This window comes from Episyrphus balteatus, chromosome X (genome assembly GCF_945859705.1).
Source record: "Episyrphus balteatus chromosome X, idEpiBalt1.1, whole genome shotgun sequence".
NCBI classification, from domain to species: Eukaryota; Metazoa; Arthropoda; class Insecta; order Diptera; family Syrphidae; genus Episyrphus; species Episyrphus balteatus.
Window position 1 is genome coordinate 3,775,560 of NC_079138.1, and position 18,585 is coordinate 3,794,144.

At 31.1% G+C, this 18,585-nt stretch overlaps 1 protein-coding gene across 1 annotated transcript in view; it reads left to right on the top strand.

The window, feature by feature from the left end:
* Window positions 1-7,061: 7,061 nt before the first annotated feature.
* The window catches only part of LOC129920473 (uncharacterized), a 33,360-nt gene continuing 21,836 nt past the window's right edge, over window positions 7,062-18,585 (top strand). The window contains exon 1 of the mRNA XM_056001685.1: window positions 7,062-7,173. The gene's annotated coding sequence lies outside the window, so the exon portion shown is untranslated. The remainder of the gene's footprint in view (window positions 7,174-18,585) is intronic.

The window sequence follows — 18,585 nt, forward strand, 5'->3', positions numbered from 1 at the left end:
GCTTTACCGAAGCTCTACACAAACCTTGAGATTTGACAGATTCGGAAGAGCTTGTATAGCTCTTTAATACATGTCTTATCGAAATTAAAAAAACAACTACAAAAACAAAAAAGAATTCTTTTTTAACTGGTTTTAAATCATGAATTTTATCTTTTGATCTGATATTATATATAACATTCCATTATTTTTTAGTATATCTATTAATAATAATTTTAAAAGTATATAATTTTTTTAACACACCCAGGAATCGAACTTCGTATCTTCTTGGTCGTAGTCCACCACTCTACTCACTCGGCCATCCTAGTATATTCATTAATGAAATCAAAAACTTAATCAGTTCAAATAGCAAAAAAATGTCCGAGCTAAATTATTCAATGTCAAAACCAAAAAGTGTCCGAGCTAGATTATTTAATATCAAAACCAAAAATCAAATACAAAACTTCGTAATTTCTGTAAAGCTTCTATAAACTCATTAAACAGGCTAATAAGAAAAACAAGCTTTCTTCGTTTAAGTTTCTTTAATAGTATTTAAACAACTTATTAGAAGTTGTTAAACAAGTCCGAACTTCTATAAGCAGTTAAATTCTGAAGCAAGCTCAATACAAGCTGTATACAAAGTAGAACCTGCGAGATTTCAATTTATAGAAGCTGTTGTGCTAGTTGGGTTGTATGGGAATTTTATCTCGGCTAAAATTTAGCGCGAGCAGCGTACCAGGCTTTAAGTTTAAAAAAATGATACACTTTTGCACTTTTGCAACGATACAAGACCATTTGCATCGAATCGTGAATACCCCTAATAATTAATTTTTCAAAAAAAAGAATGAATTCGTTTTAAACTCAGTTCATCTAAGAGTTGTTAACATTTTCAGTAGCTTGCGTTCGAAAGGATACAAATACCAAAAATACCCTAAGGGCCAGTTGTAAAAATATTTAATTCGTGGATCAACAACTTTAGCACTGGTTCAAGGCAAGATTCATGTAGAAAAGCCACATTCATGCTTGAACCGAAGTTAACCCGCAGCTAATCTGTCGAAATCAGTGGGTTAAATTCCTGAACCAAGGCTGATCCACGTTTGTACAACTGTCACTAAAAGCCCCCACTATCATAACTTGTGACATTTTTTATCTCCTATAGACAGAAGCGTACGTTAAGTTGCCGGGGCCCCGGGACAAGACTAAATTTTGGGACTCTTTTGATATAGAAAATAAGAACAAATAAAAAAGTACGTATTCGCTCTATTTTTTTTTTTTTTTGAGGCTACTGATGTATCATTTTTTGGTCGCTAAGACTGTTCAAGTAACATTTTTTGGGCCCCTGATTTAATACCTATATTTTTTTTTGAGATGCTGTATTGTGTGCCTGACAACCAATTCATTATGCATTACACTGAAGAATATAATTTGACTCTCTTGTGTCCGAAGGGATTCATGTCAAATATCTTATCTTTTGCTTTGTTTTTTTTATAAGTATGGAACTTTCTGCACTGTCTCCAGTCGGGGCCCTGGCGCACAGTGCGTTGATTCAGTGCAAAGTATGGAAAAAATTCAAAACAGCCTAATTTGTATGATCTTTTCTTTTAACATTATTTTTTAGTCTCATGGCAAGTAAATAGTGTATAAAAACATTTTTTATCGGTTATCGGTTATAAGTTTTTGTCATATAAGTACACTAAGGATTGTTATTTTTATAACTCAATAAAGTGCGTTTTTCATACAAATTGTGTGTAAAAAGGCTTGAAACAATCAGTCATAGCTAGCAGGGACGCGGGTGGACGCGGATGAATGATACCTTTTTGGAAAGGTCCCACTTTATAACCTATTAACTTTTTTGATGAATGCCCGTGAATCAAAAATTATGCTGAACTTTGAAAATACGCTTTTTTTGTGAGAAATAAACCGTTACTTTACCGGTTATTAAAACGATCTAAGACTTTGGACGGCAAAAAAAACCAATAAAATATATTAAGGTTTAATTGGAGCAATTTAACTCCGTGGTGCAGCTATTCGTAAATCATCACTAAATGGCCTACTTTTGACATGTTACCTTTAAGAGGTTGTGTAGCTTGCTGGTAGTTGCATTTTACAAAAAAAAATTACAGTTCATCTAGTTAGACATCTGGCTATAATTTTGCATTCTTCAAAACCGGTTTTAGATGGTCAAATTTTTTGACTTTTTTCCACTGGTCGTCGCACTGTGTGGCGTGTCGCGGGCCCCGGGGCACTGCCCCGATTACCCCAATAATGGTGTGTACGCCCCTGCCTATAGATCAGGTCATAATTACAACAATCTTAATTATAAATTGTTTTCGTGACTCTTAAAGCCTAAAGCCTGGTACGCTGCTCGCGCTAAATTTTAGCTCCCATACAAATTATCGAAAATTTTTAGCCGAGATAAAATGGATCCCATACAAGTTATCGATAACTTGTATGGGAATTTTATCTCAGCTAAATTTTAGAGCGAGCAGCGTACCATCCTTGACTACATTTTGGCTCAAAAAGTGAAAATGTACAAAAGTGAACATTTTTAAATGCAATTTTGTATAGTTTTTTGAAATATTAAAACAAATGATGCAGAAAGCATATGTTTGGCCTAAAAAAGAATTTGTATTATTTCTCTTTTTTTTTAAACTAAAATATTTTCACTTTTTTGCTTTTGCAAAAAGTTGCCGATGTAGTTGAGGCCTTAGAAGTTTTGACTGTGGTGGAGAATCGGGTTGTAAATCTACCAACCTTTCCAGACGCCCCGTTTATAAGGCGATTTGAATCCGAACTCAATCAGGATTTAGATCTATATATACAAAGATCGAATTGAATACGGATTACCTACTGACCCGTTCCGACTCGGGGAGCTGTATGAAATTTTAAAAAAATTAGAAAAAATACATCTCTTAAACTAGGTGAAAACAAAAACGAACCAAATTTTGAAAGACGGGCTCAATTGTTTTATTTAAAGCCTGGTACGCTGCTCGCGCTAAATTTTAGCTCCCATACAAATTATCGAAAAATTTCAGCCGAGCTAAAATGAGTCCCATACAAATTATCGATAACTTGTATGGGAGTTTTATCTTGGCTAAAATTTAGCGCGAGCAGCGTACCAGGCTTTAAAAATAAAAATTAAAAAAAAATTACAAAATTTAAAAAATATTTCTATGCTGCATTTATTAATAAATTTGTTTTGTTTTGTGTTTTTAAAGGCATAACTACAACTACACTTTTTACACAAAGTAAAAAAGTGAAAATTTTCAAACGCATTTTGTGATAGTTTTTCCAACAGAAAAATATAAAATAATAGCCCCTTTTGAACTTTTGAACTAATTTTAACAGGACGGATGTTTACATTTTGTATTTCTAAAAATGGCGTCCATGTCAAAAGTCCTAACAAAAAAAAAAAGTAAAATGTCGGATGCTAGCTTCTTCCGTCCTGTTAATTTTAGTTTTTGTTCTGACCACCGGTAGCGCATTTCAACTTTAACAATCGCCAATTGGGATAATAAAAATACGGCTAATGATGTAGAAAGCTTAGCTTTTGGTTTAAAAACAATTTTTGTAGGTTTTAGGTAATTCTAGTCAAGACTTAAAATGTCAAAATAAAAACTTTAAAAAGAAAGAGAAGACAAGGACAAATGTTCGAACTTCCCAATAGCACAAACTGTCATGGAAAAAACCCTGGCAAATCGTGGAGTAAAAAACACTGGAAAATATTCACTGGAAAAGTAGTTCAAGCATCTAAAGCAGTACTCGGGGGCTTTAAAAAAAGAAAATTCCCTTTTAACAATAAAAATATCCTATTTTGTTCCTAAATAAATAAATAAATAATAAATAAATAAATTAATAATTTTTTTTACATTAATAGATAGGCCTATTCATTTTGAGCACATATCTGTAAATCAAATCTTATTTCAAGACCTTCATTCGAAAATATTTGCTTCCGAATTTATGAAAAAAAAAAATATTTCGATTGCAAATAATTCAGCAACCAGACCTCCAAAAAACTATTGGCTTTCACCCATGAATAGAGCTTTAAAAGACCTTTTTTTGTATGTATCACTCGATTGATTTGGAATACTTTTTCAAAAATGCATTATTTTTGGGCAAGGGGTTAACCTTGATTTTTTCTCGAAAATCCTAAAAAATTAATTTGTAATTTTTTTTTCCATAAATTGATAGACTTATTCATTGTGAGCTAATAGGTATCTGTACCTAATCCAAGTCTTATTTTGAGACCTTAGAAAATCCTATTTTATTATTTTGACAGATTTATGGTAGGTATATCTAACAACAACGGCCACTCATTGCAAAAAGTCCAAAATTTTGATATCTAAAGCAATTTTCTACCATAAAAGCAAGTCTTTGCTATCCATTCTTGTATTTTATTTTCTAATAATCGCGGAAATTCTTAAAATAATCATCGATTTTCCTTTTGTCACCTTCGGACTTAAAATTACCTCAAAAAGGGTTTTTTTTTCCAATGGTATTAACACTGACAGGACAATCTTCTATTCCAGTATACAGTGGTTGTAAGCAGCGATGCCGTCGGTAATTTTAGCATAGTACGTTTCATTTATTTTCTTGAATGAATGAATTAAATATAGAAAAAAATTTACTAATTGACATAGAAATTCTTTTTTTTTTTGCATTTATGATAACTTCATCCAAGTAAAATTTTATATTAATATTGCACGGATTAGGGAAGAGTGTTTAATATACCTACGGCATAATATTTTGAGAAGTTATGCTTATTTTGTGGCATTAAAAGATTGAAAATTTACTAGGTATTTGACAAGAATTATAAAGCATTGACTTAATATATATTAACTGCTAGAAGCATATTCAGGTTGGTTCCACTTGTTTCTTCGCGATACAAGCGCCCTAAAAAAAAGCGGAGAATAAGTGCAACATTTTTGACGAAGTGCGAAAGGAACAAATATAGAAAAACAGAGAAAGCACTACCTTTTAACGACAGATGTCATTCACTTAAAGTTTCCTCTTTTCGCCGTCTAAGGTTATACCGCTAGTAGAGCTAGAAAGATGTGGAATCATTTTTTTTCAATTTTTGTATGGAAAAGTCAAACGACTAGCAGTCCATATATAGTAGGTCAATGTTATAAAGCAATTAACTACTAACACCTTTTATTTTTCTTAGTGTTAGCCTCCTAATTGTAATTTGTTTGTATGATTTTTAAAATTTTTTATTCAAGTGGCAACGCTATTTTGAGTTTCAAATCCTTAACATATATGTATGTATATTAAGAAAACACACACACACACACACAAAAGGAATTAATAATGTATATATTATTATAGTGTGTGTTCGTTTATTCTCAGGGCCATAGAAGAGTGAGTATTGAATAGTTGTGCAGTGTGGTCGCAGGTCGAATCGAAGTCTCTCGTTCGTCGCCCATACTGTTTTTGTTTAATATAAATGCCGTTGTTTGTTGTTTCTCCGTGTGTTTTCAACAAACAATATAATATTTATTGTAATGTTTTAGGACTTTTACAAGTTTGTATGGATTAAATTCATTAAAAAGGACTAAAATATAAGTAAATTCATTACTTAATAACGGGATTTTTTGTGAAAATAAGAACAAAAACGAATGAAAAAAAAAAAAAGAAGTGAAGAGAAGACAAAAAAAAGAGATAGAAGTGGCCATAGTTAATATTTTGAAATTTGTGTGTTTTCTTCACAATGCACATACACATGCATGAACTGGAGAAGAAAAGTGAATTCCAGTTGTTCCAGCTCTCTTATTTCTATCCGTGTATTATGTGTGGATGAAAATTCAAGTTTTTATTTTCACTGCTGCTCAGCTCAGCTCCAAATCCCCAAGTTTTTTTTTTTTTTTTTTGTAATGCTCTTCTCACCACCAATATTCACCAAACCCAGAGAAGAAGGAACACGGATTAAATATAAAATGGGACTAGTTTTTGTTGAAATTGAAATTTCGAATTTATTTTTCAAATAAATGAAAATAAAAGAAAAATAACTAAATTTTGTTCAAGAAACAAAGTGTAACATTAATATTTATGAAATTTGTTTGTTGTTGATCAGAATTCAACCCTAATCGGATCTAGTAATATTTTTTTTTTCATTTTCCTAGTTTTCTTTTTTTTGTTCTGTGTCTAATTAATATTTTTCATCATTCTGTGTTTGCCTTCGCTTTAATAATTTTTTTTCCAATTTTTTTTTTTACTACCGAAAGTACAAACAAAATTCTGGTTATATTCATCACGAAATAATTTTGTTTCGTGTCCTTTTTGGAAAAGGACAAAAACAAGCTCGAAAAAAAATTTACAATCTAAAATCCAGTGGCAGTGCCCGCCGCGATTGCATCTCTCTATTTTTGTCATCTCTCTCTTACATTCATATTTGAAATTGTCGTCGTTGTCTTCGTCTACTGCTGTGTGCTGTGTGTCGTGCGCCGTGTAATCTGGTTCAAGTGTGTGGGAAGAAAACAAGATTTTCCACTAACACAATCAAAACAAACTTTAATACAAAAAAAAAAAATAAAAAAAATTGAGTACCTTATTTGAATGAATATATGAAAATACCATTCGGAATAGAGATGTTAGAGCAAAGAGAAGAGAACTATAAAAGAGATTCGAGAGAGAGAGCGAGATGGTAAAAGTGGAACGCGTTGTGTATAGAGAGTATTTGGGTGTGCATTGTTATACTCTGCTGTGAAAGAAAGAAGAAACTCTGCACAAGAAGTGTGTTGGGCGAAAAAGCGTTTTCGTTTACAAAAAAAAAAATAGAACGAAAAGAAAAACGAATTAAAAAATAAAATACAAACGAATTCAATTGTGAAAAAGTGAAAAATATCTCCAATAACCACTGGATAATATGTTTAAAACATTTATATCATTGCAAATAACCCATATGTGTTGTAAAAATTGTTTTTTCTTCTTCATCCAAATTTGAAATATTCCTCCATCCATTCAATTCATCATACACAAAAGGATACATTGGTATATGAATTAACATTTTTTTGGTATATTTCAAGTTGCATCACTCGTTTTTTTTTTCTCTCGTTTTTTTTTTGTAATACAAACAACTATATAAGAGTGTGTGTGGGTGGTGGTGTAAATAACAAAAAAAAAAAAATAAGTTTCCAGGAATTTCAATTTCTTACAAACAAAAAAAAAAAAAAGAAAAAACGGAAAAAAGATCTAAAGGTGAGTTTTTTTTTTTTGCACATTAATTTGAAAACTACATTTTAACCATTTTTATTTTTTTTTTTACAAATTTTGCCCTAGGTTCTGGCTAAAAAGAAGTTTATTAATTTTTGGTTATATTTAAAATCTGATGAGCTTTTGTTTATTATAGTTTATGAGGAAACCTGGAAAAAGTTTGTCCAAATAGCTTCTTTATATTAAGATTAAACTGCTAAAGAAAAAATACAATACAATGCACTTCCAAACACCCTTTTTTTTTTGTGTATTATTTTCCTTTTTTTTTTCAATTTTCTTTTTTTAAGTTGAAACGATGCCAACAAGCAAGAAGTCGTCTTATCCTTTCTTTTTTTTTTTTTTTTTATTTTTTTTTGCTTGCTTAAAAAAATGTCAAGTTTTTGGCTCAACTTAATACTTTCTCAAATGGCTACTTGAGAGATCAGTATCTTCCTGTTATTTTAAATGTATGTACAAAAATCTTTTTACCAGGTATACCTACTGCCTTAAATCATGATTGCAGTATAACTAAAAAAAAGGCATCCCTATCTTTAATAAACACACGATTTTTGGGTAAAAAACTTATTTTTTAACTTTTAATCAGTTTCAAATAATATTGAAAAAAAATTCGATTGAAATATTTATCTACTAGTTGATTGGGATAAATCATAAAGCGGCTTTCCATTAAAATAACACGTAGAGTCAGGGGCGGATCCAGGATTTTTTTCTGGGGGGGCACAAGGGACGGATTGGCAAAAAAAACAGCAATAACAGTTAGAAATAAAGTGAAGTACCATACGACTGACTAACAAGCAGAAAATTTTAACGACCCACAGTGGTCTAAAACCTGGCCAAAAATATTTAGGCACATTTCCCACATCAAATAGGTACCAAATGACCAAAAATTTATTCGGAAGGAAAAATTTTCATTTTCTTGTTACAGTAAAAGCCACTTAAGTGCTAACCCTCTTACTCCTGGATTAGCCGGAAGAAAAAAAAATATAAAAAACCAGAAAATGCACGTACAATTCTGTGCTATATTAAAGTTAGTAATCTATTCTTTATTTAATTTTTTGACTTAAGTTGTTTCACCAAATAGTTTTTGAGAAATTAAGTTTTAAAGATGAAATTTTGAAAAAAAAAATGTTTACGTTTTTTAATTGATTTTGTATTAAATTTTGCAATATTATGGACATAATTATACCATTAGTTAATGACCTAGTAGTTTTAAGTCAAATACTAAAGACTTCATTCTAATAAATATTAAAGTTCCTAAGAATAACAAAAAAAAAACTGAATCATACTTTTTTGCCGGGAAACCCAGTTTTGTTTTTCTTTATTTCCATTTTTTTAAAAATTCAATAAATTCATTATTTACTTAGTTATTTCGATATTTTGGGAGTAAAAAAAAAGTTTAAATAATTTATTTTTATATAAAAATGCAAAAATTCAAGTAAAAAACTATCTAATATTAATTTTTAGGCACTTTCCTAAAATCCAAAAAACTAACAAAAACTATTTTTTTTCTGAATTTCGTAGTTTTTACACAAATTTGCTTATTTTCAAACAAAAACCCAACTTTCAACATTAACTGTCAATTAAAAACTATTGGTTAGAAAAAACTATTTATTAGAAATTTGAAGTACTATTTCGATAAAGCAATACTTAAAGATTATAATATTAGAAGCTTCAAAAGAAAAAAAAATAGTTTGTAGAGCTTTTATGCAATCTTTTTCGGTTTGTTACAGAAATGTCACATGAGGCTACAAGGGGTTAAATTGTTTTATACCTCAAGAATGTTGTGTTCAAATTGTAGGTCTCTTGGAGCCAAATTGACCAAGTTATGAGTATTTTCATACTTCCCTTAGGAACGTTTTAGTCTTTTAGTCCAGAGTTCAAAACTTTAAATCGTTATCCCCACAACTAATGTTTTCAACGCCGGTGCTCCTCATAACTTCAAAACTACTGCAACGATTCTTTTGAAATTTGGAACACTATTTTTTTTACATATTTTTAGAGGTATCCCTGGAGAAATTTTCTCAATAAAATAATATTTATAAAAATCTATAAGTAAGGGTCGCTTTTGAGGAGTTTTTTTTCAAGGGGTCTTTATTTTCGGGGTGCAAACTTGGGCAAACTTCTGAAATGCAAGTTTGTTCTACATATCCAGCAGTTCTATAATATATAGTTTATGCAATTTTGTGACGTGTTCCGCTATTTTAAAAACACTAATGTTAAAAAAAAAACAACGAAAAAAAAAATTCCTGTGTACCCAACAAATAGCCGTTTATTTATTTGTGAGGTGGAGCTTTTCATGGGAAAGGGATGCAACAATCAACAAAATTCGCATTTTCAGCCAGAAATAGACAAGAGTTTCACTCAAGTTCTTTCTGTTATTATTCATATATTTTTAAAACTCTTATAGTTTGATTTCCTTTAAGTTCTGGGGGGGGGGGGGGGGGGGGCACGTGTCCCCGTGCCCCCCCCCCCCCCTGGATCCGCCTATGCGTAGAGTACCTATTTTTTTGTATTATTAAGTTAGTTGGAGTACATGTCGAAAAAGAACAGGATTAAAAGATGATGATGATTTCAAACCATGTCACAGTGAAGGACAACAAAACAATAAGATCACTTTTTCTTAAAATTCAATTTTTTTTTAAATATTTTTTTTTATATACAGTGCTGTGAAAAACATTCCGGATTTTTTTGTCATTTTCATCAAATGAAATTTTATAACACAAAACTGGATCAAAATATTGTTTTAATATTTTTTCTAGATCGTTAATATATCAGTTAAGGAATTTTAACACACAAAAATGTTCTTAAATACATTCAAAAATTTTAAAAATTGAAAAATGAAGGAAAGTCAGAATTTCGTATGTGCAAAACTAACCGGATTTTTCAAGGATTTCGATTCTCGGTGTTGAGGTAACGGTTTTAAGCGCCATTTCTGTAAAATTTTTGTTTGTGGTGACGAACAAAGTTGTTGGCTTTATGAAATGTATAAATAATTTAATGGAATAACGGATTGTAGTCATAAAATTCGTTACTTAGTCGAAAAACACATTCAAACCGAAATAAAACAAAATGTTATCCCATTGGGATGTTGTAAATTGCAACGTCAAGTGAGTATGATATCGTCAAAACGTAGAAAAGAGAAAAATCAGTTAAAGCAGATCAGTTGGGTGGATGCCATAACAAAATATCTCTAAAAACTGATAGGCGAATAAAGAGTTCTTTGATAAAAGATTCGTTTGCGACTTCTTAAACGATTTATGAGGAGCTTAATCTGCCTTCAACATAAAGTACAGTTAGAAAGGCTTTGAGAGATTTGGTCTTAATCTCTTTCCGCTCGGAAAAAAGTCATTCCTTAATACTAAGCATTGTCTAAAAAGGTAGGCAATTAAAGGATCTTAAGAAACACTTTAAATTTTCAAATAAAAATACTTCATCATGGTTGTATTTACAAAAAATCATCTGTATTGCTCGATAACAAAACGGAAAAATATGTTTTTCAATGATAAAAGCAATTTTAACTTGTTCTATTCCGATTGTAAAATGGCAGCCAGGCGCTCAAACATGGACATGTTTGAAACCAAAACAATATGCTCCCTACCGTGAAGCACAGCAGAGGATCATTGACAGTTTGGGGTTTTTCTAGCTGCAGGCTCTACCCCGTTACACAAAATCAACGGAATTATGGATCATTTCCACAATGGAGAGATGTTGGAGTAGATAATGGCTCCATAAAAGGAGAAAGAAATGCCTTTACATTGGCTCTTCCTGCAAGTTATGATGCCAAAAATTCTTAAAAGCTCGTAAAAACAGTAGTTCGGGGTAGAAAATACTCCTGGCTTGGAATAGCCGGAACAATTATCCGACTTGAACCCGATTCGAAATTTGTGGGCCATCTTTAAGTGACAGGTAGAGAAGGAATAGCACACCTCAGCAACTAAGGTTCTTGTAGCTTTTAAAAATGACTAGGAGCATATTCCTAGTTCTATTTTATTTAATTTGTCCGAGTCCAAGCCTCGTTGGTGCCAAGCAGTTTTAGAAAACAAAGGTTTCTGAACAAAATATTAACTTTAAGCATAAACATTAAAAAATCCGGTTAGTTTTTCACAGCCGAAATTCTGGCTTTACTTCATTTTTCAATTTTTAATTTTTTTGTATGTGTTAAAGGCCTTTATTTTCTGTTGAAATTGCTTAACTGATATATAAACGACCTAGAAAAAATACTAAAGCAATATTTTGTTTCAGTTTTGTGTTATAAAATTTTATTTGATAAAAATGACAAAAAAATCCGGAATGTTTTTAGCAGCACTGTAGGTATCTTATTTCTTTGCCGCCGGGTACAAAAAGGGGTTAAGTAATAAAAAATAAAATATGTAGTTTAAACAAAAAACTGAAAATACGCACTAAAAACTACCTATAATATAATGGAAACATAGCCGTATTTAGGGGGGGGGGGGGGGGGGGGTTTGGGTGTTTAGAATCGACTGCAGTTACATATAGTTGATACAAAGTATTGTGATTTGTAAAAAAAAATTTTGTTTGGTCTGAGCTAACCCCCCCCCCCCCCCCCCCCCAAATGAAATCCTAGCTACGGCTATGAATGGAAATGGTTACTTTCAAAAAGCGTCGAGCGCTTTGTTCAATTTTATAAAAGTACACGCAACAAAAATGCGCTGTACTCTTTTTGTTCTAACCATTTCCAATAAGTCAATTAAATTATTTTATAGTTTTTAGTGCGTGATAAAAGTGTATTTTTAGTTTTTTTTTTTTTTAACTAATGTATTTATTTTTTTTATTACTTTTTAGTCTAATCATGATTGTAGGTGGGTTCCGGACCACTAAAATATTTTGTAGTCATATCTGAGCTAAATATTTGTACAAATGTTCATTTCGATATACGATAATTGCAAGTAAGTTAAAATTGATTTGGAGTGTTTCGACCCTTTAATGCCCCTTTGCAGGGTCCGGACCACCAAAATAATGTGTTGTCATCTGAATTACATATATGTACAAAGTTTCATTTCGATACGATAATTTGAATTAAGCTAAAATTGATTTGGGGTTTTTCGATCCTCCACTGCTCCTCCCCAGGTTCCGGACCACAAAAATATTGTGTTGTCATCTGAACTACATAGGGTAGAGTTGCCTATTTGCGGCCGTCTCCAGTTTCCGGCCACCTTTCGGAAAATCGTTATAACTAGTGATTTCGTAGACTTTATTCCAAAATTTCGCTCTTATGCTGTTCTTACATATAAATGAACAGCATAATAGCAAAATTTTGGAATAAAGCCTACGAAATCACTAGTTATAATGATTTTCCGAAAGGTTGCCGGAAACTGGAGACTGCCGCAAATAGCCAACTCTACCCTATCGTCGCCGTAAAGCAAAATTGTTCTAAGTCACAAAAAGCAAATTTTACAAGGGACGATTTTTAAGTTTCAAATTGGTTTAAAGCGACAATTTTCTGTCGTTTGCCATTCAAGTTATGTTTTTTTTTTGATAAAGTTTGTTCTTTTCTCTTGAATAAAATATACAAGTTTACCTCATTAGTAGGTGTATACTATTTTTAAATATTTTTAAAAACTAAAAACCCAAAATTGGAGATAGAACAAGTACGTTTTTTCCTTAAATAAAAAGTGGACTTAGAACAATCAAGAATACTCGGGCTCATTTTCAAAAGGCTACTTCCCTGTTTTTATTGTTCTATGTCCAATTAAATTATATTATCTGCGGAATGAAATTTTTTTTTGACAAAAACGGTTTTCAAATTCGGAAAGAGCACCCTGAAATTAGTAAAACTGTATAATTAACTCATTTTCCGTAAAAAATTGATTTAGAACAATTTTGCTTTACGCCGACGATTATGTACAAAGTTTCAGCCAAAATGGACACTATTTTTTTCTTACGTACTTTGACCTGAGGGACTCGGAAATCACTTTTTAAAAAAATTACGATGGATACGTTTTCGAGATATGATTTTTCAAATGTTTTTGACATTGTGTTTTTTTCCAGCATGCTTAGTATTCGGGGTATATCTTGAGTAATAAACGACTAGTCTGAACAGAAAAGCCGGCTCCTGAAAGCTGAGTAAATAAGCAAGAAACGCTAGAACAACTGGGTCACTCCAGATGTTTAAGTGCAATGAATTAAAACATAGTTTCAAAATTTTCATGTGAAAGTGAAACTTTCTTGCAAAGATAAAAAGATAATTTTCTTCAAAATCTATGGATAAATTATAAAGATAAGAGCATTATTGCAATGATCAATATTTTCGACTTTTTCTGTTACTTTTTGAATTTTTGTCTATAAAGTTGTTCTAGCATTTCTTGCTTGTTTACTCAGAGATTAGTCGTTTATTACTCAAGATATAGCGCGAATACTAAGTATGCTGGGAAAAACAACGAAAAAAAAACTTTGAAAAATCATATCTCGAAAACCTATCCATAAATATTTTTTTAGATAAGATTTTCGAGTTTTATCGGCTCAAATCTATACGAAAAGTATAACGGCACTTGGTGTCCAAAAATTTTTTAGTTTTTTTGTAAACTAGTGTAATTGGAAGTGGGTCAAAATTTAGTTCCATGATTTTATAACATTATTCTTAGTTAGTTAGTTAGTATGTCAGTTACAAGTGAAGCTAATAAAAGCGTATTAAAAATGATAGTTTTCCAGAAAATGCAATTGTAGTTTGAGTATTGTATGAAAATTATAATGAGTTTTTGAACATTGATCCGTTTATTTTCATAGATATGTACGATCAAGTGTTGCTCAAAATTGTTTATTCTACAAAGGCTTGCCAAATGAATTCAAGTCAGAAAACTAAACTAAACAACCTAAACAGCTTCAAATGTCAAATTATATTTTTTGTTATTGTTAGATTTTTGGAGTTACGAGATTTCCATTGCAATTTTTGACTTAATCCCTTTGTACCCGGTGGCGCACAGTGGTCCAGAATGCATATTTAAAGCGAATTAATTCCTGACTTTGTAAAAACTTAAAAAAATTACACAAATTCATTAGCTTTAGTATAGTCTTTTGTATAAATAGAAGTTGCATTTTGCCATAACAAAAGAAATCTGTTTTTTTTTAATACGCTTTTATTAGCTTCAAATGAAAGTGACAAACTAACTCACAAACTAGCAATGTAATAAAATCCTTTAAGCCAGTTTTGACCCATTTCCAATTGTCGGATCGAACTGAAACTATGTACTGTACATATATACAATATTTGGGTGGTCCGGACTTAAGGGAGGGGCAGTTGGGGGTCGAAATACCCCAAATCACTCCACTTCTGTCGAATTGAAACTTGTAAATTCATGTAGTTCGGATGACAACAACTTTGTTATTTAGAATTTCTCTACCTTTAAAATTGTAATTTGAATCTTAATTGTTTTATTTGTATAATTAACAAATCCTTATTATATATAATTTATTTATTGAGAATAATGTAAACACAAAAATATAATTGTAAAATATTGTATGATTCATTTACTCTCGTATGCCAAATAAACAAATTAATTTGGGATTTTGTTTTGCCGAAAAATGAGATAATTTAGTTGTTGCTTTTTTTGTTTTGTCTCCAATTTTTTCTTTTGGAGGCAAAACAAAACAGCAGCAAAAACAAATAAAGGATCCAGGGGAAAAACAGCACAAGTCTATTCCAATTCATTTCGAGAAAAACGCATTTTAAAATTTTGATCTCCATACAACTTAGTACTAAAATTTAATTATTTTTTCAGCAATTCTTACATTTGTTTTATATAAGTAAGAAAGGCATCAGATAGTGCTTAGTAAATACTACAAGACCTCATCTTTAGTTTATTTTTAACAAAAAGTGAACATGTGCCGTTTTTCCCCTGGATCTTTCAAATGCATCAGTCATTTCAAAAACGACTTAAGTCCAGCTGTTAACTGATGAACTTAAGTCATTTTTGAAATCACCGATTCAAATAAACTTAAAACAACATAATATTTTCGTAGTCCGGACCTAGGGGAGTTGGCATTGGGGGATCAGAACACCCCAATCAATTTTTATCAACTTCTAATTATCGAATCAAACTGCTGACAACACAGGAGCAGGGTAGGATAATTGGAGGGGGTTGGGCCGAAACAATTCATATCAATTTATGCTTATAATGGGTGTCACGTAATAAGATAAGGAAAATTCAACGGCTGATTCTTGGATTTATTCTAAGAAAAATATCGTTCTGGAGTAAGTTTTTATCTCCAAATACATATGTATTATTTTTCTATGATTTCTCTAAACGCTTACTTTGATATACCTGACACCGGTTTTTTTTTTTAACAGATGTCATTTGTTCTTCTACAGCTTCTTCAACTATATTATGAGCGGTAGGGATCTCGCTTAACAGATTCATATTATTTGTTCTCTTTTTTGTTGAATCGTAATACCAAAACCACAGAAATTTTTTGATGGTCTCCCAGCTTTTGAGGGTCCAGGTTGAATATCCACAGCCTTAGTGATAGAAAATTGTATTACTGTTTTCAGCCATGTTTTATTAACGTCGAAAAGTCTCGCTCTGTAGTTATTTCGTTTTTTACAACGTAATTCAACCTTTTTCACAAAATTTTCTAACTTATTTTGTATATTCTTGTTTTTCAGGTGCTAAGTAGGTATTATAAATATGTAATGCCAATGATTTAAAATATTTCGCCTTAGTTTAATTTTTGAAATTAAACCATTCTTCAAACAATTCCAAATACTTGATTCTAGGAGTCATTGCTAAAAAAAAATTAAATAAAATACTAGAGCAACGCGGAGACTCAACTTTTTTGCTGTTGTATTTCTCATACATGTATTAACTAATACAAAAGTCATTAATGTCTACAAGGCTCTGCAATTTGTTATAATACTCGATACGTTTTAACTTTTCTTTTAAAATACTAAACTATAACAATGCAATGCAACATCAAAACAATAGACATAGTTATATCGAAAATATTTTTGGAAATGGCCAAAAAAAAGTACTGTAAAAGTTACAGCCCTTAATAATAATATTAAGTACTGCCGCATCGCAAATTTCTATTCTCCATATGATTTACATGGGAAGGATTGTGTTTTTCAGTTTGGAATTTTATAACTTTTTAATGGTTCATCAAAAAAGCCAGATTTAATCACGCTCTACAAAAAAGCCCTTATTATTTTTTATAAACCGCCCCGTTTCGAAGTTATTCAACTTAAAATTATAAAATGTAATTTTTTTTTTCAATTTTGTTGACGAAATTATTAGGTTTTTCAAAAAATTTGGCAAATTTTCCGAATTTTTTTGTGTTCTATGTTGTTTTTTGGTTGGTTTCACAGATCCTTTTTCCTAATATTAATATAATATAATAATATTTTTTTTTTCGTCATTTGCAACAATATTTTCGATAAAACTATGTACCTATGAACAAAAAAATATTTTTTTTTAATTATTTGAATATATAACATGTATCTACTGTTCTTTGTGGTAGGTATAATATCGTGATGACAAAGCCAAAACCACAAATGAGCAAAATTGTAGTTTTGAGAAAAACGGCTTCAAAGCTTTGGAAACTCATGCAAACTTATACAAAATCGTGGAACTGGACCGATCGATAACAAGTTAAATGACGCATTTAAGTGAAAATGTCCAAAAATGCAGATTCGCGTTTAAGAAGACACTAAATAAAAATTGCATAAATAAACATTACTCAACGAAATTAGCGAACGAGTATAATTCTTTGTTTGGATAATAAACAAAATGTATACAGTTTGTTATGGTGTTTGGATACGATTATATTCGTCAGAAATTTGAACAAGATTTATAAATGTTGCTTAAATTTAAACAACTTTGGAAAATGTGTTTAAAAACCTTGTTTATTGTTGTCTTATAGCTGCTCAAATAAACATAAGAGAAGATTGTCTTAACCATGAATAATGTGATATATGTATATTTTTATCAAACAATTTTACTAAGAAGACAAAAATCGAATTAATATTTTATAAATAAATAAATAAGTTGGTCAAAATTGTAATAATAGATGTGTTTTGTTTATTACGACCGGATAAACTGGACACAAATAAAAAACACTTTGGTGCTTCATCGGAAAACTTGTCAGCTCTATTATATCAAATATTCCGAAATCAGTTGACATAACAAAATATAGAGTTATTCAAATATTTCCGATATAACACATGCATACAGCTAATAAACAGAAGGCAAGGTACCTTTTTTGGTGACAAAATCCAAATTTGTATACTTTTTTGAAAATAACACCTTACATCAGTTAAAACGCCACTTCCGTTTTTTAAAACGTTATTTAAAGGATATCTGCCTTAATTTTGGCCCGAAATCATAGGCCTATTTTACAACTGACTACATCAGTTACATACATCAGCTACATCAACGCTTTTAAACATTAATTGGTGCGATCTAGTGAACTTTCTGAAATACTTTTCTGAACATTTGCACTATTTAGACCATAACAAGTGCTTCCCGACATTTGATCGGACTAAAATTTTTTGTTTGATGTCTCTGATGTATTTGATGTAGTAAGCATTGAAACAGGCCCCAGGAGGATAAAAAAAGTTAATTTAAACCATAAAATACAATCTTGGTACGAAAACTCCATTTTAAAACACCTTAAAGACGAATCAATCTTATTTTTTGCCTCGTTAACAATCTTTCACAAATGGTTTAACTACTAACCCGGCCGAAACACCTTCATCCGTTTAGGAAGCTATTGGGTCGACGGTTTGCTGCCAAAGAAGTGTTAGAGTTAAGAATTAGAATATCTTGCAATTGCAGTTCTTGCAGTGTTCTGCAGCGTAACCCATTTCGAAATTTTGACAACACTTTCAGTTATTTTAACATTTAGGCTAGCACACTTCATTTGGTCAAATATTTCCTGAAATTTTGCTCGACTTTTCGTTTAAGTAACGAAAATTGGGAGCCCTTCTCCCGAACACATTTCGTCGGGAGTTTTCTTTCAGCATTTAGGGCTGATGCATGTTTCATTAATGGCTTCTTAACAAATTTTCATTTGGATTGAGGTCCAGCGACTTGGGCAAGACACCTTTTAATTGAACGCAATGTATGTTAAGGGTCATTGTGTCATGCATTAACAGCTAATTTAGGGCCAATTCTCAATCCGCATAAGAAAGCATGACTTCTTCTAAGATCTTGGCATACAAATACTGACCCATGTTTTCTTTAATATTTAGATTAGTAAATTTTATTTATCTTAATTCGCTATTATTAAAAAAAAATTAAACCTTTTCCGTTTCACCCCCATTATATTTTCACAACCATGTTTAATTGTTTATTTTGTGTATTAGGGTTTAAAAAATTCGACATCTAACTCATCTCTTGACCATTTTGTTTCACTGTCTGGGCAACTCCAATATAAACGTGATGCCTT